Source organism: Eumetopias jubatus, unplaced genomic scaffold (assembly GCF_037043125.1).
Source record: "Eumetopias jubatus isolate StellerSeaLion01/CBP00866 unplaced genomic scaffold, mEumJub1_p1.0 scaffold_1, whole genome shotgun sequence".
Lineage (NCBI taxonomy): Eukaryota > Metazoa > Chordata > Mammalia > Carnivora > Otariidae > Eumetopias > Eumetopias jubatus.
In genome coordinates, this window is record NW_028274807.1 from 130,097,297 (window position 1) to 130,124,485 (window position 27,189).

General features: G+C 36.3%; 1 protein-coding gene across 3 annotated transcripts in view; it reads right to left on the bottom strand.

Annotated features, from left to right (window-relative positions):
* ANKRD28 (ankyrin repeat domain 28) overlaps nt 1-27,189 on the bottom strand; it is a 193,984-nt gene that overhangs the window by 134,864 nt on the left and 31,931 nt on the right. Inside the window, exon 1 of one of the 3 annotated variants that reach the window (XM_088026240.1) lies at nt 1,344-1,368. The exons of 1 other annotated variant lie outside the window; for it this stretch is intronic. The gene's annotated coding sequence lies outside the window, so the exon portion shown is untranslated. Of the gene's footprint in view, nt 1-1,343; nt 1,369-27,189 lie in introns of those variants that run through there. One more of the 3 variants, XM_088026242.1, reaches the window with a different exon arrangement.

Genomic DNA, 27,189 nt, shown 5'->3' on the forward strand with positions numbered 1-27,189 from the left:
AAACAGGCTGAACTTCTGCTCTTCTTTAAAAAAAAACTGAGGAAAGGTTATTTGCAATTCATTCTCGTTTCCACAATGTGGTGACACTGGGATAAATGTAATATCAAGTTACTGCACTTTAAAAACTGGGGGAAATTTTCAATTTAAAAATAAGTTGCTATGGTTACCCAATGTTTACCTTTATAAGCAATAATTACATGGGACATCCAAGGGAATCCCACAAAGTGCAGTAAAATCAGTAACTGAAGTGTACACTGGTTATTTCACACACAAATTGGGACTACATACACCACTTCCCTTTGAAAGTAGCTATCATTTGGGAAATACTAAAGAAAATGATTCACATCTTTCTAAACTATAGAAGGGTGGAGACAAAAATACTGAAACTTGTAACTATTTTAAAGTCCAAGTGATGACTCAGATAGTTAGAACATTTTTCATATTCTTCAGTTCCCTTTATTAAAGAGTGCTATCTAAAATTTGATAGAACAGCTTCTATTGTTAAAAAAAGGAAAGGGTGTTTCTAATGTGTATCAGGCATGGAATTTTTTTTTTGCATAAATAGATTTTCATGCCCTTGATAACCTGTAAAAAGCCATGCTTATAACTTAATGTTACTTCAGAGTAAAACGTCAATTCCTTTAGATGTAGTCAATTTTGAACTTCTTAAATGGAAAGAAGGGGACCCTGTCAGAATTGATAATTAGCTCATTCTTGACTAAGCGGGTAATTAAATCTCTATCAGTTATTGCAGTACAGAAATGTTTTTGTCTGTTTGTTCACAATCAGAACATTTAGTATGTGAGAATACTCATGAAGCTTTTGACCTGAATATGATTCTAATGTGATCTTAAAATTATGAGACTCTTCATTACAACTTAATGGGCCTCCCACAAAGTGTCTACCATTTTGCATAGCAGACTTTCAAAATATGTTTGTTCTTTAACATTAGGGCTATCCTAAACTAAACTAAAATAGCACATTATACTCAACTGGCTTAAACAAAGACTTACCATAACAACAAGAAGTGAAATTAAGGTAGCTCTAAGGTACCCAACTGACCCTAGGCTCCAGCTGAGTCTTCTCTGTCAGACTCAGTATGGATCTTAGATAATTCCCTTCATAATCACAGATACCTGTCATACTTCAAGGCATCATATCAGACATATATTGTTGCCCAGCAGAAAGGGAAGTTTCTTGCTGTGTCTCCCTTTTTAGATACAAAAGGATTTTCCTAGAAGCTACCTAAGCTGACTTTTCCTGACATGTGACCAGTCTTGGCTCTTACGTTCTTCTTAAACAAATCACTAAGAGGCAGAGTAGGATTACTATGATTAGCTTACACTATTAAGGACTTCTCCAAGTCATGTAGAAGAGGAGTAAGCATCCAAACAAAACTGGAGGCCTGCAAGGAAGGAAGTGGGTAATGACTGGTGAGTAAACAACCAAAAGTATGCTACGTATTACACTGAAAAATTGAATCTTGGCATTTTATTTCAATACTTTTTCCACCTTTATTAGTGGAGCACAACACACTAGTGCTAGATGATATTGAAAGCTCTAGAGATTTATTTTTAAAAGGGGAAAAAAAAATCAGTAACCAGTACCTTATCTTAAAATAGACTAAAGGCAATCACTTTATAAATGCCATTGACAAGAGTATACTTTAGAATATGAAATAGTAAAATTACACTTTAATTTTGACCAATTAAAATGAAAGTTTTATCTCAGAAAATGTTTCCTATTAATCTCACTTTTCTCCTCTAGGAAAAGTATGCTATTTCCTAGACATAGGTTAAACCACATCTAAAGTAATAAGACTAGAACATACTCAAAGCCAGGATGATGGTTCATCTAAAAACCGTTAAGCGTCAATGAAGGGACGCCTGTGTGTCTCAGTCAGTTAAGCTTCTGCCTTAGGCTGAGGTCATGATCCCAGGGTCCTGGGACCAAGTTCCACATCAGGCTCCTTGCTCACCAGGGAGCCTGCTTCTCCCTCTGCCTGCCATTCCCCGTGCGTGTGCTCTCTGACAAATAATAAAATCTTTAAAAAAAAAAAAGTGTCAATGAAGCTGCGGGTATTTTGTCTGAAAAGGAGTCAGGGAGAATGACACCTTTAAAATATTTGAGGTGAAGTCATTATAAAGAGATACCAAATTGCATAGGTCTAGAGATAAGAACTAGATCAATGAATAATAACAAGTATCAAGATACAATGGGGTTCAATATAAGATGGTACTTTTATCTAGCATTGTATTATGTGAAGATGGAACAAGGTTGGCTGCTCATACGGGGCTGGGATGAACATCTCAGATAATGTGAATACCTACAATGATTCTATGCACTTTATGTGTATTCAGTTGTAACAACACGCCTGCAAAGTAGTTTCTACTCCCAATTTCACAGATAAAAATCTGAACTGGAAAAGTTAAACACTGGAAATCACATGGCTGACAAGGGGAGAAAAATGGACCCTAACCCAGGACCATCTGTCTCCAAAGTCTAGCTCTTCCTATAAATCACAAATCTAAGAGAAGTTAAATTAGCAGTTAAGGAAGCAAATGGGATTTCTGAGTTGGTGAGAACCAAATAGCATCTGATCTGAAGTCCCTGATTTCAAAATTAAGATGCCAGAAATGAAAAGTATTATTCCCTTCTAGTTATATCAGTATTTCTTAGTTTAAGAATGCTCTCACATCTATTCTCACATTGCTTCCTCACAGCTGTGCTGAGGTAAGCAAGCTGGGGAGGCACTATTTCTTGGCATTCTGCCTCAGAGAGAAAGAGAACAAGGGTCAATTCCTCCAACTTCCTTCTGGTTTACCTTTAAATATATTTTTATCTTCAAGTTTCCTCTCTGATCTTTCATTCATTCAGTAGTCATTTATTAAACATTTCTTACATGCCAGGTACCATACCTCATTGACTTGGCAGTCATTGGGAAGGGGCTTATAGTCACAGAAGAAACAGTAAGTTTATTCAAAATTATTTCCATCTTTTTATAAACTTTACCAATCCTGATTCTTTTATCACTTTGATTTATCCCCTATTGATGTCTCTATCCCTTGTCTTGACCTACACAAAATTACTCTGCTTCCTTAACGAGCTACCCTTCCATTTTCTACTTGTTTCATCCTGCTGCAATCTGACTTCCATACTTACCATTCAATTGAAATTGGTCTAAGGTTACCAATGGTAATTTATTGCAAAATCTTCATTTTTCCCAAACTACTCTACAATACTGGATACCAATGATCTTTATTAAAACTCTCTTCCATAAGATTTTCACCTACATTTCTAAATCTTCTTTTTTGTCCCCTTCTACATGGCTTTTCTTCCACCATCCATACTTAAATACAGGCTTTTCTTTCGGCCCACTTTTCTGTCTACAACCTCTTCCTGGACAATCTCATCTATTAGATATCTAATAATAGCCATCACATGTGATAACTTCCGAGTCTTTATTTCCAGTCCTAACCTCCAGATACAACTTCCAAATGCACAATGAGCCATTTTACCTGCATATTCCAGATTATCTCAGACTCAGCATGTCAAAAATCAATTTACCATCTCTAGTCTACTTCCCCAAAGTGTCCTTTTTCTAAACCTCCCAGGTCGATTAATAATAATGGGATCACCATATACACAACAGCCCAGAACACAAAGAATTATCTAGAAGCCTACCCTTACTTCATCTCCCATTTCTCCTTAGTCACCCATGTGTAGGCATTTTACCTAAAATCCTCCTGAACTTTCTTTCTTCATAGTGATCTATTTCAGACCCACTTCAGTCCTCACCCAAGTTATCAAAACCACCTCTTAACTGGTCTCTCAATTCTTGGTTCTCCTTTCACCAGTTCTATCCATCCTTGTAGTAAACACAGGTTCACAAGAATCTCTTCCTTTCAGGAGTTCAGCTGCTCCAAAGATATATAAGAGACCTAGGACTGGCCAGAGTACCACCTACTCCCAGTCACATGTCTAGTCCAAGGGATGAACAAACGATCAAAGCCAGACAGGGTCTTCCTCAGGACTTTGCTTTCTTGCCAAAGCTATCAAGAAAGATACGTTCTTTTCTTTTAGGATTACAGGTAAGGACAATGTAATCTAACTTCCCTGTAGGAGAGGAAAAAAAAAAGGACAAAATTTAAAAAGGGTGTGGGGTGGTGGGGAATCTATTGTCACCAAGTCCTAGATCCAGCTCTGCCTGACCACCCTGCTACTGCCTGGCCAATATATATCCTTTTGCATTTAAGTCATTTTGAGTTGGGATTTCTGTCATTGTAACCAAGGGTCTTCATTAATAATTCTCTTTATCACCACTTTCTAAATCATAGATAAAATGATATTTGCCCGCTTTTATTTAGTTAACTAAGTTTTATTAAAGTACACTATATTGAAGACCACCACTACCCTGTCTTTAAGTTTCACATATAAATGTACTTGTTGCAATTTAAATGTACCATGCTGTTTCCTGCAGCTGTGCCTCTGAATATGATGTTCCCCCTGCCTAGAATGTTCCCTTCTTACTTGCTTATCAACAAAATATATAGTAGGGTTGCATTAAAATAAGTCTAGAAAATCAGACAGGGGCTAAATCATGAAGGGCCTTGAATGCCACATTAAAGTATATACATTTTAACCTGCAAAATGAGGAAACCACTAAAAAACTTTAAGTCAAGGAGCAACGTAATTAGATTTGCATCTTAGAAGCCTCACTGTGGATGCAATATAAAAGATGGCCTAAAAATGAGGTGATACTAAAGACAGAAAACAATATCAGGCTACTGCATGCAACTGTCCAAGCCAGAGAGACCATGAGGGATGATAAAATGAGTAAACTGAGACTTTTCTAGGGAAAAAAGTTTGCGAACTGCTGTCAATAGCATTCATTGATAAATCAAAGTTGTTTTTTTTAAGATTTTATTTCTTTATTTGACAGAGACACAACGAGAGAGGGAACACAAGCAGGGGGAGCGGCAGAGGGAGAAGCAGGCTTCCCATGGAACAGGGAGCCCGATGCGGGGCTCGATCCCAGGACCCTGGGATCATGACCTGAGCCAAAGGTAGACGCTTAACGACTGAGCCACCCAGGCGCCCCAAGTCTTTCAAAGTTTTTAAGCTAGCATCTCTTACAAGAATGTAGACAGAAGGAAAAGTGAAGCCTACAAAACTGTGCATATCATGATTTTACTCAAGCATCATTTATAACAAAACATTCAAAACAACCTAAATGTTGAACAATAAAATGATGTAAAATATAGCATATATTATATAATAAAATTGAATGATAAAGATTTTTTTTTTAATTTATTTGAGAGAGAGAGAGAGACAAAGAGAGAGCACAAGCAGGGGCTGGAGCAGAAGGAGAAAGACAAGCCGACTCCCCACCTAGCAGGGAGCCAGATGTAGGGCTGGATCCCAGGACTCCGGGACCATGACCCAAGCCAAAGGCAGCCGCTTAACTGATTGAGCCACCCAGGGGCCCCAACTGAATATTTAGAAACAAAATTTTTAAAGAATTTCTAAAAAATGGGACAAATAATACTTATAAAAGTATTAAGTGGAACTCTACAATATATAAAATAGGATTCTAATTATGTTAAATGATCAGAAGGATCTTTTTTTTTTTTTAAGCAACAACAGATTAGTTAACTCAGTGACAGGATTATGGGTACTTAGTTCTTTCCTTCCAATGTACACATATATATATTTCTTTCTGAATAAGACTACCACTTAGTTATGATTCTTATTTGCTAAATTCAATCACTACTTTAGAGGTAAGAAAAATAAGTTCTATGAGGGTTAAATGACAAAAGTTCACATTCCAATAAGTAATAAAATTTATTTTTTAAAAGATTGTGTTTATCTGAGAGAGAGAGAGAGAAAGAACACAGGCAGGGAGGAGGGGTAGAGGGAGAGGGAGAAGCAGACCCCCTGCCAGCAGAGAGCCCGACAAAGGGCCCCATTCCAGACCGGGACTATGACCCGAGCGGAAGGCAGAGGCCCAACCAAACGAGCCACCCAGGTGCCCCAGTAATAAAATTTAGGACTAAAATTTGAACACTGCCCAGGTGAGGATTCACTGTTAAGAAGCAAACCTATCAGGCCAAAGCCATTGAGCAGCTCCATACCCACAGCTCCAGGGACTAGAACAGCTGGACACTGAATGTAGAACAAAGCAACTGAGACTTGAAACTTGCTGGGCTATAACTGCCTCCCAATTCATACCTCAAAAGCTGTCAAATAGCCACTGAAGAGCAGAATACAAGAAGGGGTAATTTCAGATGCTTGTTTTTTAACTTTGTTTTCATATAAATAATCCTTTAAAGAACAGAAAAGGAAACAGACTAAATTGGAGAAAGGTCTCAGAGAAAGGTTTAGAGACACTGATGTTCTAGAGTTTGTACTTTGCTTTTTAAAACATAAGTGAATGCTTTATTATTTAAGATCATTATTTCCTTGAATTGGCATCTCTACAGCCTTGCTACAATCTCAATAAACTCAAGCTTTGTTTGTTACAATCCTAAATAAACTCAAATTGCCCAAGCAGGATAACTATCAAAAAGTCACTTGGCAACCAACAAAAGAGAATTTGAATATAGTATTTATGAAATAAAAGGCTTCAATAGATGGCTATTAGGTAGAAGAAAGATGATCATCAAAAACAATTTTAAAAGCCTGACCTATCTGTATATATATTTTTAACACTACAAATCAAGAAACAGGTTTATTTAGATGCCATTTAAATTACAGTATCGCCTAAAAAATCAAACATCTAAAATGCTTCTAAGGTGGTGGACTGAAGACTGTATTAGAAAATACGGTCAGGTATAGCTCTTAACCGTTTCATACACAAGAATTTATCTTTTTAAAAATAATTACAGTATATATCACAAATAATGGTTATGTTTAACTAGTTTTAATTTGTCTATGTGACCAACTATATCACTATCAAATTTTAATTTCATTATTCTTTATGATGAATTTTAAAATGTTCCTTTTGTAAGTAAATTTAGAGAGTCTGCAGAAACCAATGCAAAAGCACCATCCAGTGGTAAAAGATGAAAATTACAATTTATACAACGATCATATAAAAAAGGTAAATTTGTGACCCTGCATTACCAGGAAAGAAAAAATAAATGAGCCATATGATACTGATGGTGTCTGCTATTTGTTACCATTTTCCCAATCAAATCTTATCCATACTATCTTAAGTTTGACTTTTTTTTTCTTTTCCTGTCTTGCATATCTATTACTCAAATCCTTGACTGAATTAGGCTGGGGGTATTTCAATACTCATCTTTTATTGAACCAATGGTTAGAAAATGATTTATTTATTTTTATTTTTAAATCTTTTAAAAGATTTTATTTTTATTTGAGAGAAAGAGCACGTGCGTGAGTGAGAGTGCATGGTGGGGGGGGGTAGAGGAAAAAACAGACTCCCGGGACCTTGAGATCATGACCTGAGCCGAAGTCAGACGCTTAACTGACTGCACCACCCAGATGCTCCTAGAAAGTGATTTATAAAGAACAGAAACAAGGTTGTACGAGGGGATGAGTTTCCAGTAGGATTCTAGTCAGCAAAAGCCATCCGGATAACAAAAAAAGAGAGGCATCCTATGTGGGTGGTTGTTTTTTAAGTGGTAATTTAGTAGACAATTCTGAAAGGTAAGGTAGAGTCACAACTGGTTAATTCACACAGAATTCAAAATTTCTCGAGAATCTTTAATGTCAACCAAAATTATTCCAACTGGAACAACACAACCTAATAAATGTTTTCCCAATAATTGGTTCCCCTTCTACCAGAATAAGATGGACAAAATCTTTCAGCTTTCAGCATAATAGAGTTCTAATCATCTTCTTTTCTTTAAAATAACAAAAAAAGTTCAACAAATTATAACAAAGCTCAGTAAGGGTGGTTTTTGTTGTTGTAAAACAACTCTGTATCAAGTCTACTTAATATCAAATGGTATTACCAGTTAGGATTAAAAATATTAAACAGAAAGTACAGCAAGTTGAAACCTGATAATGGTAAAGAAGCCAATTACTGAACCATACATTTTTCCTTTCTACACAACCTTTCAATATATTTGAATTTCCAAGTAAGAAGCCTAGCAAACAATGCCAATGGTATCAAACTAGCTTATACTGTCTTCACAAGTGCCTCCAGTCTAACAGTGAAGTCTGAGTCAGAACTGCCTGCAATAAGACATTATTCAAAAAAAAAACCCATAAAACCAAAAAACTGTTCGAATATATTCACTGTAATATAATCAAATGCATCCATGGGGATCTGTCTATAAAGCATAAAATATTCAATCTATAGAATTTCTGAATATTTAAAACATGTTCATTTTAGATATGCATAAATTTAAGAAATCACAATATCTCCCAAAGATAAACACTGATAATTATTTTCTATAAATGTACTTTTTAAAAAAACTGTGAACAAATTTATAATTTCCACTATGCTCTAATATGCCTTTCTGTATGTTAAAGAAGATAGAAACCAGACTATATGCTCTGGTAGAAGGTCCGCTACAGTTCTAAACAGATTAAAATTTGTTTTGTGTTTTTTCTTCTCTTGTCAAAACTCTTTATGAACAAATTAACCTTGTCAGAACAGTAATTTTTTTTTAAAGGTTTTATTTATTTGACAGAGAGAGCACAAGCAGAGGGAGAGGGAGAAGCAGGCTCCCCACTGAGCAGGGAGCCCGATGTGGGAGTCAACCCCAGGACCCTGAGATCATGACTTGAGCCTAAGGCAGCCACTTAACAGACTGAGCCACCCAGGCGTCCCTGTCAGAACAATACTAACAGGGCATTACGTTCAGTATGTCTTCTACAGATTAATATAACAGACATAGTAATATTATTAATTTGCCATTTGGTGGCATTAAATACAAAAGAAAGTAAATTTCCTGGGTACTTCTATCTACTGATTATTACTAACACAAAGGTGGTCTTCTCTGAGTCATGTATTTTAAACAAGAGTTCAAATGAAAAAAATGGTGCTTTAAAGGTTTTAATGTTATATTTTAATCTCATTAATAGTCAAGCCCAAAACAATACCATAAGCAAATTCCTGAATAACTGATTAAAAAGTCTTGTTACTATATATTTACCAATACAATTTAATTGCCTCAAAAACTGTGCAACTCTCTTGATGCTGATCAAATATGTGACTATAGTAACTTTCATCTCTACTAACTAAAATCAACATATTTCCATGTAAAAATTATATTTTCTTACTGTAATCAAACCCAGCTAGTTTAGCCTCCCCCCCACTACAAATACTTATTCAATAATCATGTTAATAACTACTTAGCTTCATGAAGCTTACACAAAGTCTCTCAAATATTTTTTCCAGACTTGCAATATAGAGTAGTGAAAGACCAGCTTGAGAGCCTAAGTATTACAAAAATATATATAATACCAAAATATTATAGTTTCCCTCCACATATAATTTACAATAAAAAAATTACACAAAAAACTGGAGTAGGGAAATGCAACAGTTTTATTTTTTGTATTATGATTTCCTTAATGTCTTTCTTCTTTTAAAATATCAAGTTATTTCAAAAGGAAATCTGTAAGATACCAACTGACTGAAAAAATGTCATATCAAACTGAACAATGTAGAGTATATTTTCCACATAAAATTATCACATATAAAAGTATGACAAGCTTCTCAGTAAGTTACAGAAATCACTGCCAAAATGTCTTATAGTCCAAGATACCAAGAAGTATGAAGCTAATATCACAAGTAGATTCCAACTGAGATTATATTTGTGCATATGACAGACTCACCACAGAATTAAACACATCTGAATGTTGTAAAGACCCTGTCTTCCACAGAGAAAGTATCACCTTCAAGGGTAGTGGTTGTATCCCATTTATATCAGTATTTCTAGGCTCCATGGCTTTGCTTATAAGCACACAACCGTGATGAACCATTTCTCATGCAGGAACATTTCTCACACTGATAATTAGACCTTGTAAGCAGAAAAAATTAATACTGGCAATTTTGTATGGTCCAATCTAATATCAATTATTCACAACATTAGTTCATTGAGGGTAGGCACCATTTCTTATTCCCCCCAAATTGCTCTTCTATTAAGAGAGAAAGATAAGTAAAAAGTAAACAGCAAAGCAATGCAGTAGGTGCTTTGATTGAAGTTCACATGTGGGGGGCAAAGACATGCATACATATGGTACACTAGTCAAGAAATGATATCAGGAAAACTGGGAGCCATCTGGCAAAAAAAATTCATAGGATTCCTTTGCTAAGTGATCACTATACTGAAATGTTTGTGTTAAAAGAACTATAAAAGTACTAGGAAACTACTGACTGATTTCTCCCTAAGGGGAAACAAGGCAGGGATGTCTGCTCTCACCAATTCTATTCAATATAATATTGGAAGTCCTAGCCACTGCAACAGGGCTATAAGAAGAAATAAAAGGCATACAATTTAGAAAGAGAACTGCCTATATTAGCACACAACATGATTATCTATGTGGAAAACGCCACAGTATCTCGGAAAACGTTTTCATATCTAGAAAGTTTAGCAAAGTCGTGGAATACAATTATATTTGCACATACTACCAAAGAACTGGAAATAAAGAATTTAAAAGCATAGCATTTGTAGCAGCACCCTAAAAACTGACATACTAAGGTGTAATTTAACAAAATATATGCAGAATCTGTATGCTTTAGAAACTAAAATATTGCTGAAGGAAATCAAAGACCTAAATAAATGAAGAGAGATACCACATTCATGGACTGAAAGACTCAATATGTTAAGAGGCCAATTTTTCCACAAGTACCTTTGGTATTTGTAGAAATGAATAAACTGATACAAAAATTTATATGGAAAGGCAAAATTTATATAGAAGACCAAAACAATACTTAAAAAGAAGAATGAAGTTGGAGGATTCACACTCCTAGAAAGCTACAGTAATCAAGACAGTGCGATACTGCAAGAGAGACATACAGATCTGATGAAATGGAACAGAAGAGTCCAGAAATAGATGCACACATACATGGTAAAGTGATTTTTGACAAAGGCACAAAAGGAAGTCAATGGAGAAAAAATAATCTTCCCCAAAAATGGTCTGGAACAACTGGAGAATCCACTGGCAAGGGAAAAAAAAACCCAACAAACTTATACCTCCATCTACTATCTAACACAGTAAATGACTGAAAATGGATCACAGATCTAAACATACAATCTGAAACTATAAAATTTCTAGAAAAAAACACAGGATGAAATATTTGTGGCCTGGAATAGGCAAAGATGTCTTAGAGACAATATCAAAAGTACAATACAGAGATAAAAATATTGATTTATTAAAATTAATCAAAGTAAAGAATTCCTGCTCTTTGAAAAGGATCATTAAAAGAATGAAAATACAAGCCACAGAATGAGAAAATCCTGGGGCGCCTGGGTGGCTCAGTTGGTTAAGAGTCTGCCTTTGGCTCTGGTCATGATCCTGGGGTCCTGGGATTGAGTCCCACATCTGGCTCCTTGCTGCGTGGGGAGCCTGCTTCTCCCTCTGCCTGCCACTCCTCCTGCTTGTACTCTCACACTCTCATGCCCTCTCTCTCTCTCTCTGACAAAAAAACAAAAAATGAGAAAATCCTTACAAATCAGATATATAACAAAGAATTTATATCCAAAATAAAGAACTCGTATAACATAGTAATAGAAAAGCCCAATTTTTAAAATGGGCAAAAAATGTAAACAGTTTGACACTTCACAAAAGACAATACACAGACATTAATCACTAAGAAAATGCAAATTAAAGTGCAATGAGATACTATTACACACCTAGTAGAATGGCTTAAAAAAAAAAAAACTGACAATATTGAATGCTGGAGAGGATGCAGAGCAATTACAATTCTCATACATTACTGGTGGGAATGCAAAATGGTACAGCCACTTTGGAAAATGATTTGGCAGTTGCATATAGTCATACATATAATTCAACAATTTTATTCCTAGATATGAATCTAATAAAATAAAAATTTATGCTCAGAAAAAATCTTGTACATGAACACTTATATTGGCTTTATTCATAACCTCCAAAACTTGGAAATACCTCAACTAGAGAATGGATAAATAAGTTGTGGTAAATTCATATACCAGAAAATGATTCAGTAATAGAAAAGGAACCAATCAATGACTTGAACACACCAACAACATGGGTAAATCTTAAATGCATTATGCTAAGTGAAAGGCTGCATACTGAAAGATTCAATTTTTTTTTTTTTTTAAGATTTTACCTATTTATTTGACAGAGAGAGACACAGTGAGACACAGAACACAAGCAGGGGGAGAGGGAGAGGCAGAGAAGCAGGCTTCCCGCTGAGCAGGGAGCCCGATGTGGGGACTCGATCCCAGGACCCTGGGATCATGACCTGAGCCGAAGACAGACACTTAACCACTGAGCCACCCAGGCGCCCCACTGAATGATTCAATTTCTTACAACACTCTGCAAAAGGCAAAACTTTAAGGACAGAGAAGGGTTAAGTAGTTGCCAGGACCTGGGGAATCTCAGGAGGGGATGAATACAAAAGGACACAAATGAATTTTTAGGGATAATGGAAGTGGTAGTCATTAAATGCATTTGTAAGATATCACAAAACTGTACACCAAAAAGGGTAAATTTTACTACACCTAAATTACACCCCTTTTTTAAAGATTTTATTTATTTGAGAGTGAGTGCACGCGAGCTTTAAGATTTTAATTTATTTGAGAGAAGAGAGTGCATGTGCACGTGAGGGCATAAGCAAGGGAGAGGGGCAGAAGGCGAGGGACAAGCAGATTCCCTGCTGAGCAGGGAGCTTTATCCCAGAACCTGGGATCATGACCTAAGCTGAAGGCAGATGCTTTACTGAGCCACCCAGGAGCCCCGCTAAATTACACCTTAATAAACATAGAGAAAAAGTATAAAAGTATTAGAAAATGCACACAATAGTTTTATTAAAATCATCAAATAGGGAAGACACAAAAATTTAGAAAGCCATACAAATTCATAAATCTATTTAAAAACATTAAATTTCTACACTGAAAAAGACGTAACCACAAAGTACAACAAATGACAAACAGAAAAAAAAAAACCAGTCCACTAAAAAATAGGCAAAGAATATAAACAATTCATAGAAAAGGAAGCACAAATGTGCAAACATACACAGATGCTCAACTTAAGAGAAACTCATATTAAAAATACATGTATAAACCATTGTTCATCACTCAAACTGACAAAGAGCAAGAAGTCTGAAACTATTTGGGTTCCATACTGAAATAACATATTAATATAATCTCTTTTGGAGAGCAATTTGTCAATTATCTAACCAAACTGTGAATGCGTATTCTACTGATATACCCCAGATATGTATTTCCATATTTTTAAGTGAAAAAAGCAGGTTACATTGGAGTCTATACAGTGTAGACTGTATAGAGAGAATAAGACACATATACCTGCTTTTATTTGCACATAGAAGCATGAAGCGTACAGAAGAAAACATGGTGATTCATTTCAAGTGGGCTGCACAAGTTTTTATTCATCGGACTCAAAGTGGGAGAAAGATTTCTCAAGTACAGCTCTATTTGGTTTTGATTATTAAATCATGGGAAGATGGGAAAAGAAAGGGGGAGGAGGAAGAGAAATTTACCTTTTAGTTGATATATTTGCACATGAACAAAGCAATATATGTAAAGTGTTAAATAATAAAAAAATTTGTCTTATCTTTGTCCCGGATACCTGAGAGCTTCTAAAACCTACCAATTTCCTGAGTGATATAAGTGTCTTTGTTATTCACGGTGAGCCCCTAGGACCATATATGAGTTAATGCTAATGAAGTAACTCATGGTAGGCCCCTAGATTGTTCCAGATTGAGGCTGGCCATGCCGGAAAGAACAAACATGTGATAAGAGAGTTGAGGCTGTGAGCCATGTCCTATTAACCTGACCACCTGACCTCTAAGGAGAGGAACAGGGCTAAAGATTGAATTTAATTATGTTACCAACGATTCAACCTACATACCTATAAATTGAATCCTTGATAAAAAGTCTTGACACTGAAGCTCGGTTGAGCATCAACATCCTAAGAGGGTGACATGTCCTGAGGACATAGAAACGGTATGGGACCCTCTCAGACCTCATCTTATGGGTCTCTCCCTTTTACAGGTTCAGATATCTAGAAGAAAACTGTAAAATAAGTACAGCACTTTCCTGAGTTCTAGATCATATGGTTCTTGTCTTGTCTTTTATTTATGTAGTGTATCACACTGGCTGATTTGCAGATGTTGAACCAACCTTGCAGCCCAGGAATAAATCCCACTTGGTCATGGTGAATAATCCTTTTAATGCACTGTTGGATCCATCTGGCTAGTATTTTGGTGAGAATTTTTACATCCATGTTCATCAGGGATATTGGTCTGTAATTCTCCTTTTTGATGGGGTCTTTGGTTTTGGGATCAAGGTAATGCTGGTGTCATGCCAAGAGTCTGGAACTTTTCCTTCCATTTCTATTTTTTGAAACAGCTTCAGAAGAATAGGTATTATTTCTTCTTTAAATGTTTGATAGAATTCCCCAGGGAAGCGATCCGGCCCTGGGCTCTTGTTTGTTGGGAGATTTTTGATTACTGCTTCAATTTCCTTGCTGGTTATGGGGTCTGTTCAGGTTTTCTATTTCTTCCTGGTTCAGTTTTGGTAGTTTATATGTCTCTAGGAATGCATCCATTTCTTCCAGATTGCCTAATTTGCTGGCATATAGTTGCTCATAATATGTTCTTATAATTCTTTGTAGTGACCTCCCCTCTTTCATTCATGATTTTATGTTTGGGTCCATTCTCTTTTCTTTTTGATAAGTTTGGCCAGGGGTTTATCGATCTTATTAATTCTTTCAAAGAACCAGCCTCCTAGTTTCGTTGATCTGTTCCACTGTTCTTTTGGTTTCTACTTCATTGATTTCTGCTCTAATCTTTATTACTTCTCTTCTCCTGCTGGGTTTAGGCTTTATCTGCTGTTCTTTCTCCAAGTCCTTTAGGTGTAGGGTTAGTCTGTATTTGAGACCTTTCTTGTTTCTTGAGAAAGGCTTGATGCTATATACTTCCCTCTTAGGACTGCCTTTGCTGCTTCCCCAAGCCTTTGAAGAGCTGTGTTTTCTTTTTCATTTGTTTCCATAAATTTTTAAAAAATTCTTCTTTAATTTCCTGGTTGACCCATTCATTCATTAGTAGGATGCTCCTTGGCCTCTATGTATTTGAGTTCTTTCCAACTTTCCTCTTGTGACTGGGTTCCAGTTTCAAAGCACTGTGGTCTGAAAATATGAAGGGAATGATCCCAATCTTTTGGTACCATTTGACACCTGATTTGTGACCCAGGATGTGATCTATTCTGGAGAATGTTCCATGTGCACTGGAGAAGAATGTGTATTCTGTTGCTTTGGGATGGAATGTTCTGAATATATCTGTGAAGTCCAGCTGGTCCAGTGTGTCATTCAAAGCCCTTGTTTCCTGTTGATCTTCTGCTTAGATGATCCATCCATTGCAGTGAGGGGGGTGTTAAAGCCCCTATCATTGTATTATTATTGATGTTTAATTTTGTTATTAATTGGCTTATATAATTGGCTGCTCCCATGTTAGGGGCATTAATATTTACAACTGTTAGATATTCTTGTTGGACAGACCCTTTAAGTATGATATAGTGTCCTTCCTCACCTCTTATTACAGTCTTTGGTTTAAAATCTAATTTGTCTGATATACGGATTGCCACTCCAGCTTTCTTTTGATGTCCATTAGCATGATAAATGGTTTTCCACCTCCTCACTTTAAGTCTAAGGTGTCTTTGGGTCTAAAATGAGTCTCTTGCAGATAGCATATCAATGGGTCTTTTTTTTTTTAAAGATTTTATTTATTTATTTGAGAGAGAGAGAATGAGAGATAGAGAGCACGAGAGGGAGGAGGGTTAGAGGGAGAAGCAGACTCCCCGCTGAGCAGGGAGCCCGATGTGGGACTTGATCCCGGGACTCCAGGACCTTGACCTGAGCCGAAGGCAGTCGCTTAACCAACTGAGCCACCCAGGCGCCCCGGGTCTTGTTTTTTTAATCCAATCTGATAGCCTGTGTCTTTTGATTGGGGCATTTAGTCCATTTATTCAGGGTAACTAGTGAAAGATATGAATTTAGTGCCATTGTATTGCCTGTAAAGTGACTTTTACTGTATATTGTCTCTGTTCCTTTCTGGTCCATGTTACTTTTGGGCTCTCTCTTTGCTTAGAGGACTGCTTTCAGTATTTCTTGTAGTGCTGGTTTGGTGATCACAAATTCTTTTAGTTCTTGTTTGTCCTAGAAGCTTTTATCACTCCTTCTATTTTGAATGATATCCTAGCTGGATAAAGTATTCTTGACTGAGTATTTTTCTCATTTAGCACCCTGAATTTATCATGCCAGTCCCTTCCGGCCTGCCAGGTCTTTGTGGATAGGTCTCCTGCCAATCTAATGTTTCTATGCTTGTAGGTTACAGACCTCTTGTCCTGAGCTGCTTTCAGGATTTTCTCTTTGTCTCTGAGACCTGCAGTTTCACTATTATATGTTGGGGTGTTGACCTATTTTATTTTTTATTTTGGGGGGGTTCTCTGTGCCTCCTGGATTTTGATGCCTGTTTCTTTCCCCAGATTAGTAAAAGTTCTCCACTATAATTTGTTCCAACATACCTTCTGCCCCTCTCTCTCTTTCCTCTTCTGGGATCCCAATTATTCTAATACTGTTTTGTCTTATGGTAACACTTATCTCTCGAATTCTCCCCTGGTGATCCAGTAGTTGTCATCTCTCTTTTTCTCAGCTTCTTTATTCTCCACCATTTGGTGTTCTATATCACTAATTCTCTCTTCTGCCTCATTATCCTAGCAGTTAGAGCCTCCAGTTTTGATTGTATCTCATTAATTTTTTGACTTGGTTAGATTTTAGTTCTTTTATTTCTCCAGAAAGGGATTCTCTATTGTCTTCTATGCTTTTTTCAAGCCCAGCTAGTAGCTTCATAATTGTTATTTTGAACTCTAGTTCAGACATCTAACTTATTTCCATACTAATTAGGTCCCTGGCAGTCAGTACTGCCTCTTGTTCTCTTTTTTGAGGTGAGTTTTTCCATCTTGTCATTCTTGCAGAAAGTGGTTGCCTTTCTATTCGTAGAGTTGCAGCTATTTTTTCTTAGATATCCGGTTGAGTTCACAGAATGATCTGATAGCTATCTAGCTGAATTCCTGGGACCTGATGAAACTAAGGTCTCCTACCTCTCCACCATCTTGGACTCTCCCAACATGCTTTCATGATAAAATTACTCAACAAACTAGAAGGTAGCCTCCCTGACATAATCAAGAATGCTTATGAAAACCCCACAGCTAATATCATAATGTTGAAAGACTCAATGCTTTCCTCCTAAGATCAAGAACAAGACAAGGACACCCATTTTTGCCACTTACATTTAACACTACTGGAAGTTCTAGCCAGATTAACTTGGCAAGAAAAAGTAATAAAAGGCATCCAAATTGAAAAGGAAGAAGTAAAACTATCTCTTATTTGATATGATCTTATATATAGAAAATCCTAAAGAATCTCCAAAAAAAAAAAGGACTGTCAAAACTGATGAACAAATTCAGCAAAGTTAATCAGTTCTTTCCATACATTAGCAATGAACAATCCAAAATAAAAAAACATAATTCCATTTACAATAGCATCAAAAAGAACAAGAATTTGGAATAAATTTAACCAAGGAGGTGCATGTAAGACTTATACACAGAAAACTATAAAACAGTGTTGAAAGAATAAAGAAATCTTAAATAAAGGGGAATACTTCCTGTGTTCATGGATTGGATGACTTAATACAACAGCCTTCCCATCCCCCCCGCCCCCCAGAAATGGAAAAAGTTGATCTTAAAATTCATATGGAAATACAAGGGACTCAGAATAGTCCAAATATTCTGGAAAACAAGAACACAGAAAATTCACACTTCATGGTTTCAAATCTTATTACAAAGTGACAGTAATCAAAACAATGTGGTACTAAAATAAGGATAGACAGATACACAGGTCAATAGAATATAACTGAGAGTCTGAAAATAAACCCATATATGTGTGGTCAACTAGTTCGGGTAAGGGTGCTAAGACTACTCAATGGGAAAGAATAGTTTCTTCAAAACTCAGTGCTAGGACAACTGGATATCCACATGCAAAAGAATGAACTTAGAATCTCACCTCATGACATTCAAAAAAGATCAAAGACCTAAATCTAAGAGCTAACACTGTAAAACTCCTAAAAAATTTTATTTTTTTTTAAATTTTTACTTAAATTCTAGTTAACATACAATGCAGTACTGGTTTTAGGAACAGAATTCAGTGATTCATCGCTTATATACAACACTCAGTGATCATCACAAGTGCTCTCCTGAATACTCATCACCCATCTACCCCACCCCCCACCCCACATCCCTCCATCAACCTTCAGTTTGTTCTCTATCATTAAAAGAGTCTCTTATGGTTTGTTTTTCTCTCTCTCATTTTATCTTTTCCCCCTTTTCCATGTGTTCATCTGTTTTGTTTCTTAAATTTCACATATGAGATCATACAGTATTTGTCTTTCTCTGACTTATTTCGCTTAGCATAATACACTCTAGCTCCATCCACATCATTGCAAATGGCAAGATTTCTTTTTGATGGTGAGTAATATTCGTGTGTGTATGTGTGTGTGCGCGCGCGCGTGCACGCATGCAAACAATTCTTTATCCATTCCTCAGTCAATGGACATTTGGGCTCTCTTCATAGTTTGGCTATTGTTGATAATGCTGCTATAAACATCAGGGTGCACGTACCCATTCAAATCTGTACATTTTTTATCCTTTGGGTAAATACCTAGTAGTACAATTGCTGGATCGTAGGGTAGTTCTATTTTTAATTTTTAAGGAACCTCCATACTGTTCTCCAGAGTGGCTGCACCAGTTTACATTCCCATCAACAGTGCAAGAGATTTCCCCTTTCTCTGCATCCTCACGAACACCTGTTGTTTCTTATGTTAACTGTAGCCATTCTGACATATGTGAGCTGGTATCTCACTGTGATTTTGATTTGCATTTCCCTGATGATGAGTGATGCTGAGCATCTTTTCATGTGTCTGTTAGCCATCTGGATGTCTTCTTTGGAAAAGTGTCTTTTCATGTCTTCCGCCCATTTATTAACTGGTTTATTTGTTTTTTTGGGTATTGAGTTTGATAAGTTCTTTATAGATTTTGGATACTAACCCTTTATCAGATATGCCATTTGCAAATATCTTCTCCCATTCCGTAGGTTGCCTTTTAGTTTCGGTGACTGTTTCCTTCGCTGTGCAGAAGCTTTTTATCTTGATGAAGTCCCAACAGTTCATTTTTGCTTTTGTTTCCCTTGCCTCTGGTGACATGTCTAGTAAGAGGCTGCTACAGCTCAGGTCAAAGATGTTGCTGTCTTTGTTCTCCTCTAGGATTTTGATGGTTTCCTACTTCACATTTAGGTCTTTCATCCATTTTGAATTTAATTTTTGTGTATGGTATAAGAAAGCGGTCCAGTTTCATTCTTCTGCATGTTGCTGTCCAGTTTTCCCAACACCATTTGTTAAGGAAACTGCTTTTTTTCCACTGGATATTCCTTTCTGCTGCATCAAAGATTAGTTGACCATAGAGCTGTGGGTCGATTTCTGGGTTTTCCATTCTGGTTTCATTGATGTGTCTATTTTTGTGCCAGCACCATATTGTCTTGATGACTATAGCTTTGTAATATAGCTTGAAATCCGGAATTGTGATGCCTCCAGTTTTGCTCTTCTTTTTCAGGACGACTCTGGCTATTTGGGATCTTTTGTGATTCTATACAAATTTTAGGATTGTTTGTTCTAGCTCTGTGACAAATGCTGGTGGTATTTGGACAGTGATTCGATTGAACTGTGTAGACTACTTTGAGCAGTAGATACATTTTAACCATGTTTGTTCTTCCAATTCATGAGTATGGAATGTTTTTCCATTTCTTTGGGTCCTCTTCAACTTCTTTCCTAAGTGTTCTATAGTTTTCAGGGTACAGATCTTTTACCTCTTTGGTTAGGCTTATTCCTAGGTATCTTATGGTTTTTGGTGCAACTGCAAATGGGACTGATCCCTTGATTTCTTTTTCTGCTGCTTTGTTATTGGTGTATAGAAATGCAACAGATTTCTGTACATTGATTTTATATCCTGCGACTTTGCTGGATTCATGTAATTAGTTCTAGCAATTTTTTGGTGAAGTCTTTCAGGTTTTCTACAGAGTATCATGTCATCTGCAAATAGTGAAAGTTTTACTTCTTCCTTGCTGATTTGGATGCTATTTATTTCTTTTTGTAGTCTGATTGTGGAGGCTAAGACTTCCAATACTATATTAAATAGTAATGGTGCGAGTGGACATCAGAGTCTCGTTCCTGACCATAGGGGAAAGGCTCTCAAGCTTTTCTCCATTGAGGATATTAGCTGTGGGGTCTTTCATATATAGCCTTTATGAGGTTGAGGTATGTTCCATCTATCTCTACTTTGTTGAGGGATTTTATCAAGAATGGATGCTGTATTTTGTCAAATGCTTTTTCTGCATCTATTGAGAGGATCATATGCTTCTTAGCCTTTCTTTTGTTAACGTGCTCTATCATGCTGATTGATTTGCGAATGTTGAACCAGCCCTGCAGCCCAGAAATAAATCCCATTTGACCGTGGTAATTAGTTCTTTTAATATACTGTTGGATTCGATTTGCTACTATCTTGTCGAGAATTTTTTACATCCATGTTCATTTTTAGTGGGGTCTGGTGTATAGAAATGACTGTTTCTGGTTTGTCTGGTTTTGGAATCAACAGTTTGAGAAGAATAGGGATTAATTCTTCTTTAAATGTTTGGTAAAATTCCCCTGTAAAGCCATATGGCCCTGGACTTTGGTTTGTTGGGCGATTTTTTATTCAATTTCCTGCTGGTTATGGATCTGTTCAAATTTTCCATTTCTTCCTCTGTTTCAGTTTTGGTAGTTTGTATGTTTCTAGGAATTTGTCCATTTCCTACAGATTGCCCAGTTGTTAGCATATAATTTTTTATAATATTCTCTTACAGTTGTTTGTATTTCTGTGATGTTGGTTGTGATCGCTCCTCTTTCATTCGTGATTTTATCTATTTGGGTCCTTTCTTTTTTTCTTTTTGATAAGTCTGGCTAGGGGTTTATCAACTGTATTATTTCGAAGAACCAGCTCCTAGCTTCATTGATCTGTTCTACTGTTTTGTTTCTGTATCATTTATTTCTGCTTTAATCTTTATTATCTCCCTTCTGCTGGCTTTAGGTTTTATTTGCTGTTCCTTTTCTAGTTCCTTTAGGTGTAAGGCTAGGTTGTGTATTTGAGACTTTTCTTGCTTCTTGAGGTAGGCCTGTATTGCAATATACTTCCTTCCTAGGACTGCCTTTGCTGCATCCCAAAGGTTTTGGACTGTAGTGTTTTCATTTTCATTGCTTCCATGTACTTTTTAAATTTCTTCTTTAATTTCCTGGTTAACCCATTCATTCTTTTCTAGAATGTTCTGTAACCTCCATGTATTTGTAGTCTTTCCAAAATTTTTCTTGTGGTTGACTTCATGTTTCATAGCATTGTGGTCTGAAAATATGCATGGTATAATTTCAATCTTTTTGTACTTGCTGAGGGCTGATCTGTGACCCAGTATGTGATCTATGCTGGAGAATGTTCCATGTGCACTTAAACAAAATTTTAGAGTAAATTTCATCATACTGGATTTGGCAAGGATTCTTAGATCTGACACCAAAAGCATAGGCAACATCCAAAATTTGACAAATTGGACTTTACCAAATTAAATTAAAATTTTTGTGCATCAAAGGACACTATCTTAAAAAGTAGGAAAATGCCCCCAAAGAATGAAAAACTATTTGCAAATTATGTATCTGATAAGAGTCTAGTATCCAGAATATATAAAGTATTCATACAACTCAATACCAAAAAGACTCAATGGTTTTAATGAATTATGTTCATATATGTGAAGCATCTAGCATAATACACTGCTAAATTAAAAAAGGTCATAAAGCTGCATATACCCTCTATTTAGAATTGTGTATTATTCATTCCAACAGTTACTGAGTTGTTACTATGTGCTAGGTGCTGCCCACAAAAAAATAGCATTGCATTGTTCTAAAGGATTATAGTTTAGTAAAGGAGACAAACACATACCCAATGTGTTTATGATAGAGGGATATACAATCACAAGTAAAAAAAAGCCCACACCTACAAAGGGGCACAGAGAAAATGTTTATAAATAATTTATGAAATGTCATATAACCACAGAGAAAGCACAACTATTCTAATATAGTAGAGTAAGATGAACTGAGTAGGTGCATGTGTATGTATACTGTCAGATTATCACTTCTGCCAGGAAGACTTCACAGTTTTTAAACAAAAAGGAGTTTACCAAATGAAGGTAAAACAATATTTTTAATAGGAGAGCAGGATGCAGTTAGCCAGGATGCAAAACAATAGAAAGTGACACACTATGGGTAGAAATATAAATTGATATAACCTCAGTGAAGGGCAGGCTGACAATAGCTAGCAAAACTATAAATGCACATCCCACTGAAAAAGATCTCCAAAATAAATCAGTTGGGGGGTAAAGTACACAACAACCAAGCCCCCTTGTATGTAAAAGAGGGAGGGAAATAAGAACATATTTGTTTATGTTTGCTTGGCTTGTGTATTGTAACATCTGCATCGTCATACACTCTTCTGTAGTCTATTCTGCATCACAGGGCAGAAGTCTGGAACTACATTTCCCAGAATCCCTTTCCCCCAAATGATTCAAGGATAGCATCTGCCAATGAGGAACACTCATGCAAGATTTAAGGAAGAGAAGGAAGAGCTATGATTGTTTGATGGCAACTGTGGGAAGATGCATGGGCAGACAACAGGGACAGGTGTGAGTAGCTGCTGCATGAGAATCATCTACTTTTTCCAGACTCAGTATTGTACAATGTCAATTTTCCAAATTAAATCCATAATTTCAGTGGAATACTGGTTAAGCTCAATAATTTTCATGGGGATGTGAAATTTTTAAAAATGTATACAGAAAATCAAAGGGTAAAGAAAAATCAATTTTGAAAAAAAAACTTATTCTCACACTATGTACAAAAATAAAATTCCAGTGGGTCAGAAAATAAGTGGGCAAAGAAACTGCAAATTTTAAGAAGAAACTGAATACTTTTAGAACCTTGACGGGTTTCTTACACAAGAAAGAAAAGAACATAAAACACTGTTAAGTCGGATTATGCCGCAATTTAAAAGTCCTGAACAAGATCCTGTAAGCGAAGTGAAAAGACTAGCTATATATCCAGATGTTTTATAGAGCAAAACCAGTAAAATTCATAGTGAACACACACACATACATAACTGTATTATAAGAAAAAAACGAAATGGGCAATTCATACAAAAAAATCCAATTGGTCAAAACATGTGAAAATGTATTCAATCTCACTAGGAACCTGGGAAATACAAGTAAAAACAAGATATTACTTGACACATATCAAGCTGTAAAAACCAAAGTCAAATTGAAACAACTCTTAACAAGTTTGAGGGGCACTTAGGAGGCTCAGTCGATTAAGTGTCTGCCTTCGGCTCAGGTCATGATCCCAGAGTTTGCTTCTCTCTCTAGCCCCCCAACCCCCCTCACCCCACTCATGCTCATTCTCTCTCTCAAATAAATAAATAAAATCTTTAAAAAAAAAAGTTTGAGAGTAAAGACACAATGTAATTGGTATAACCACTTGGGAAAAAATATAAATCACACAGTAAAGGTAAACATGTATATATGCTATATGTAAGTCTACTTCCCCACATCAACCTCAGAGAAACTTTGATATATGCACAAGGAGACATACCAGAACATCTACTGCAGCACTATTTGTAACAGCTCAAAACTGGAAACTACCCATCTGCAGTATTAAGAAAATGAACTGTTTATTTGTATGAGGAATATAGTGATGCAACACAGATAAATTTTTAAAACTGTTGCAAAAGACATATACTATTTAAAAGTTTAGAAAACATAAGAATGATAGCATATATTGTTTATGGATATGTAAACACAGTATAAATGCTAAAAAAAACTTTCAAGGCAATTACCTAGGGAAAAATGGGAATGGGGCTCCAGCTGTATATATAACTATATATATAGATAAAACTGTTTTTAAAGAGACACAAAGGAAATATGGGAAAGTATTAACATCTGTTTATTCTTGGTGGTAGGTATTTATATTCCTATTGAATTTTATTTTATCCTGTGTCTGAAAATTACATTCAAATTTTAAAATATTGTCTAATTTTAAAATCTAATTTAAAAACTATCAAGATATGGGATGCCTGGGTGGCTCAGTTGGTTAACTGTCTGCCTTCGGCTCAGGTCATGATCCCAGGGTCCTGGGACTGAGTACTGCATCGGGCTCCTTGTTCAGCAGGGAGCCTGCTTCTCCCTCTGCCTGCCACTCCCGGAGCTTGGGCGCGCTCTCTCTCTCTCTCTCTCTCTGACAAATAAATAAAAAATCTTAAAAAAAACCTATCAAGATGTGATGGTCCGAGGGGGCACCTGCACCCCATGTTTGTGGCAGCAATGTCCACAATGGTCAAGCTGTGGGGGGAGCCCAGATGTCCATCAACAGATGAATGGATAAAGAAGATGTGGTATATATATGCAATGGAATATTGTGCACCCATCAAGGAGAATGAGGTCTTGCCATTTGCAGCAACGTGGATGGGACTAGAGGGTATTATGCTAAGCGAAATAAGTCAACGAGAGAAAGACAATTGTCATGTGATCTCACTAATGTGTGGTATTTGAGAGGCAGAGTGGAGGATCATGGGGGAAGAAGGGAAAGGATGGGACGGGAAGAGGGGAAAGGATGGGACGGGACGAGGCCAGAGGGGAGACAAACCATGGGAGACTCTTGATTCTGGGAAACAAACTGAGGGTTGCTGGAGGGGAGGGGGGTGGGAGGGATGGGGTGGCTGGGTGATGGAATTGGGGAAGGTATGTGTGGTAGTGAGTGCTGTGTATTGTGTAGGACTGATGAATCACAGACCTGCACCTCTGAAACAAACAATACAGTATATGTTAATAAAAAAATTAATTAAAACTATCAAGAATGATCATTCTTACAGATCAATGAAACCAGGAGATGGTTTGTTGAAAAGACTAACAAAATGGATAAACCATTAGCCAGACACATCAAAAAGAAGGCAGGGGGGTAGGGACTCAAACAAAACCAGAAATGAAACAATTGACATCACAGAAACATAAAGGATTATAAGAGAATATTATGAAAAATTTTATGCCAACAAACTGGACAATCTATAAGAAATGGATAAATTCCTAGAAACATATAACTTCCCAAAACTGAATCAGAAATAGACAATTTGAAAATCATCAGCAATGAAATTGAATCACTAATCAAAAAACTTGCAACAAACAAAAGTCTAGGACCAGATGGCTTCACAGATGAATTCTACCAAACATTTAAAGAAGACTCAATACTTACTCTTCTCAAACTTTTCCAAAAATAGAAGAGGAAGAAAAGCTTCCAAACTCATTCTGTGAGGGCAGCATTACTCTGATACCAAAACCAGATAGACACTACAAAAAAAAGAGAACTGCAGGCCTTTATCTCTGATGAACACAGATGCAAAAATCCTGAATAAAATATTAGCAAACTGAACCCCACAATACATTAAAAAAATCATTCACCATGATTAAGTAGGATTTATACCTGGAATGCAAGGGTAGCTCAATATTTGCAAATCAATGTGATACAACACATCAACAAGAGAAAGGATAAAAACCATATGATCCTTTCAACAGATGCAGAGAAAGCATTTGACAAAGTACAACAACCATTCATGACAGAAACTCTCAACAAAGTAGGTTTAGAGGAAACATACCTCAACATAATAAAGGTCATATATCGAAAACCCCACAGCTAACATCATCCTCAATGGTGAAAAACTGAAGAGTTTTTCCCCTAAGATCAGGAATAAGACAAGGATGGCCACTCTCACCACTTTTATTCAACATAGTACTGGAAGTTCTAATCAGAGCAATCAGACAACAGAAAGAAATAAAAGGCATCCAAATTGGTAAGGAAGAAGCAAAACTTTCACTATTTGCAGATGACAGGATACTATATGTAGAAAACCCTAAATTCCACCAAAAAAACTACTATAACTGATCATGAATTCAATAAAGTTGCAGGATACAAAATCAATATACAGAAATCTGTTGCATTCTATACACTAACAATGAAGTAGCAGAAAGAGAAATTAAGAAAATAAACCCATTTACATTTGCACCAAAAATAATAAAATACCTAGGAATATACTTATCCAGGGAGGTGAAAGACCTATACTTTGAAAACTATAAAACAATGATGAAAGAAAATTAAGGAAACACAAACAAATGGAAAGATATTTCATACTCATGGATAGGAAGAACAAATACTGCTAAAATGTCCGTATGACCCAAAGCAATCTACAGATTTAATGCAATGTTGGTAAAAATACCAACAGCATTTTTCACAGAACTAGAACAAATAATCCTAAAATTTGTATGGAACCACAAAAGACCCCAAATAGCCAAAGAAATCTGGAAAAAGAACAAAGCTAGAGGTGTCACAATCCCAGACCTCAAGACATACTACAAACCTGTAGTAATCAAAACAGTACGTATGGGGGGGCGCCTGGGTAGCTCAGTTGGTTAAGTGACTGCCTTCGGCTCAGGTCATGATCCTGGAGTCCTGGGATCGAGTCCCGCATTGGGCTCCCTGCTCAGCGAGGAGCCTGCTTCTCCCTCTAACCCTCCCCCTCTCATGTACTCTCTCTCTCTCATTCTTGCTCTCTCAAATAAATAAATAAATCTTAAAAAAAAAAAAAAAACAGTACATATGGTACTGGCACAAAAATAAGACATATTTTTATGTGTCTATTTTTTATTTTATTTATTTTATTTATTTTTTATTTTTTTATTTATTTTATCCAATGGAATAAAAACAGAAAGCCCAAAAATAAACCCATGATTATAATGGTCAATTCATCTTCAACAAAGGAGACAAGAATATGCAAT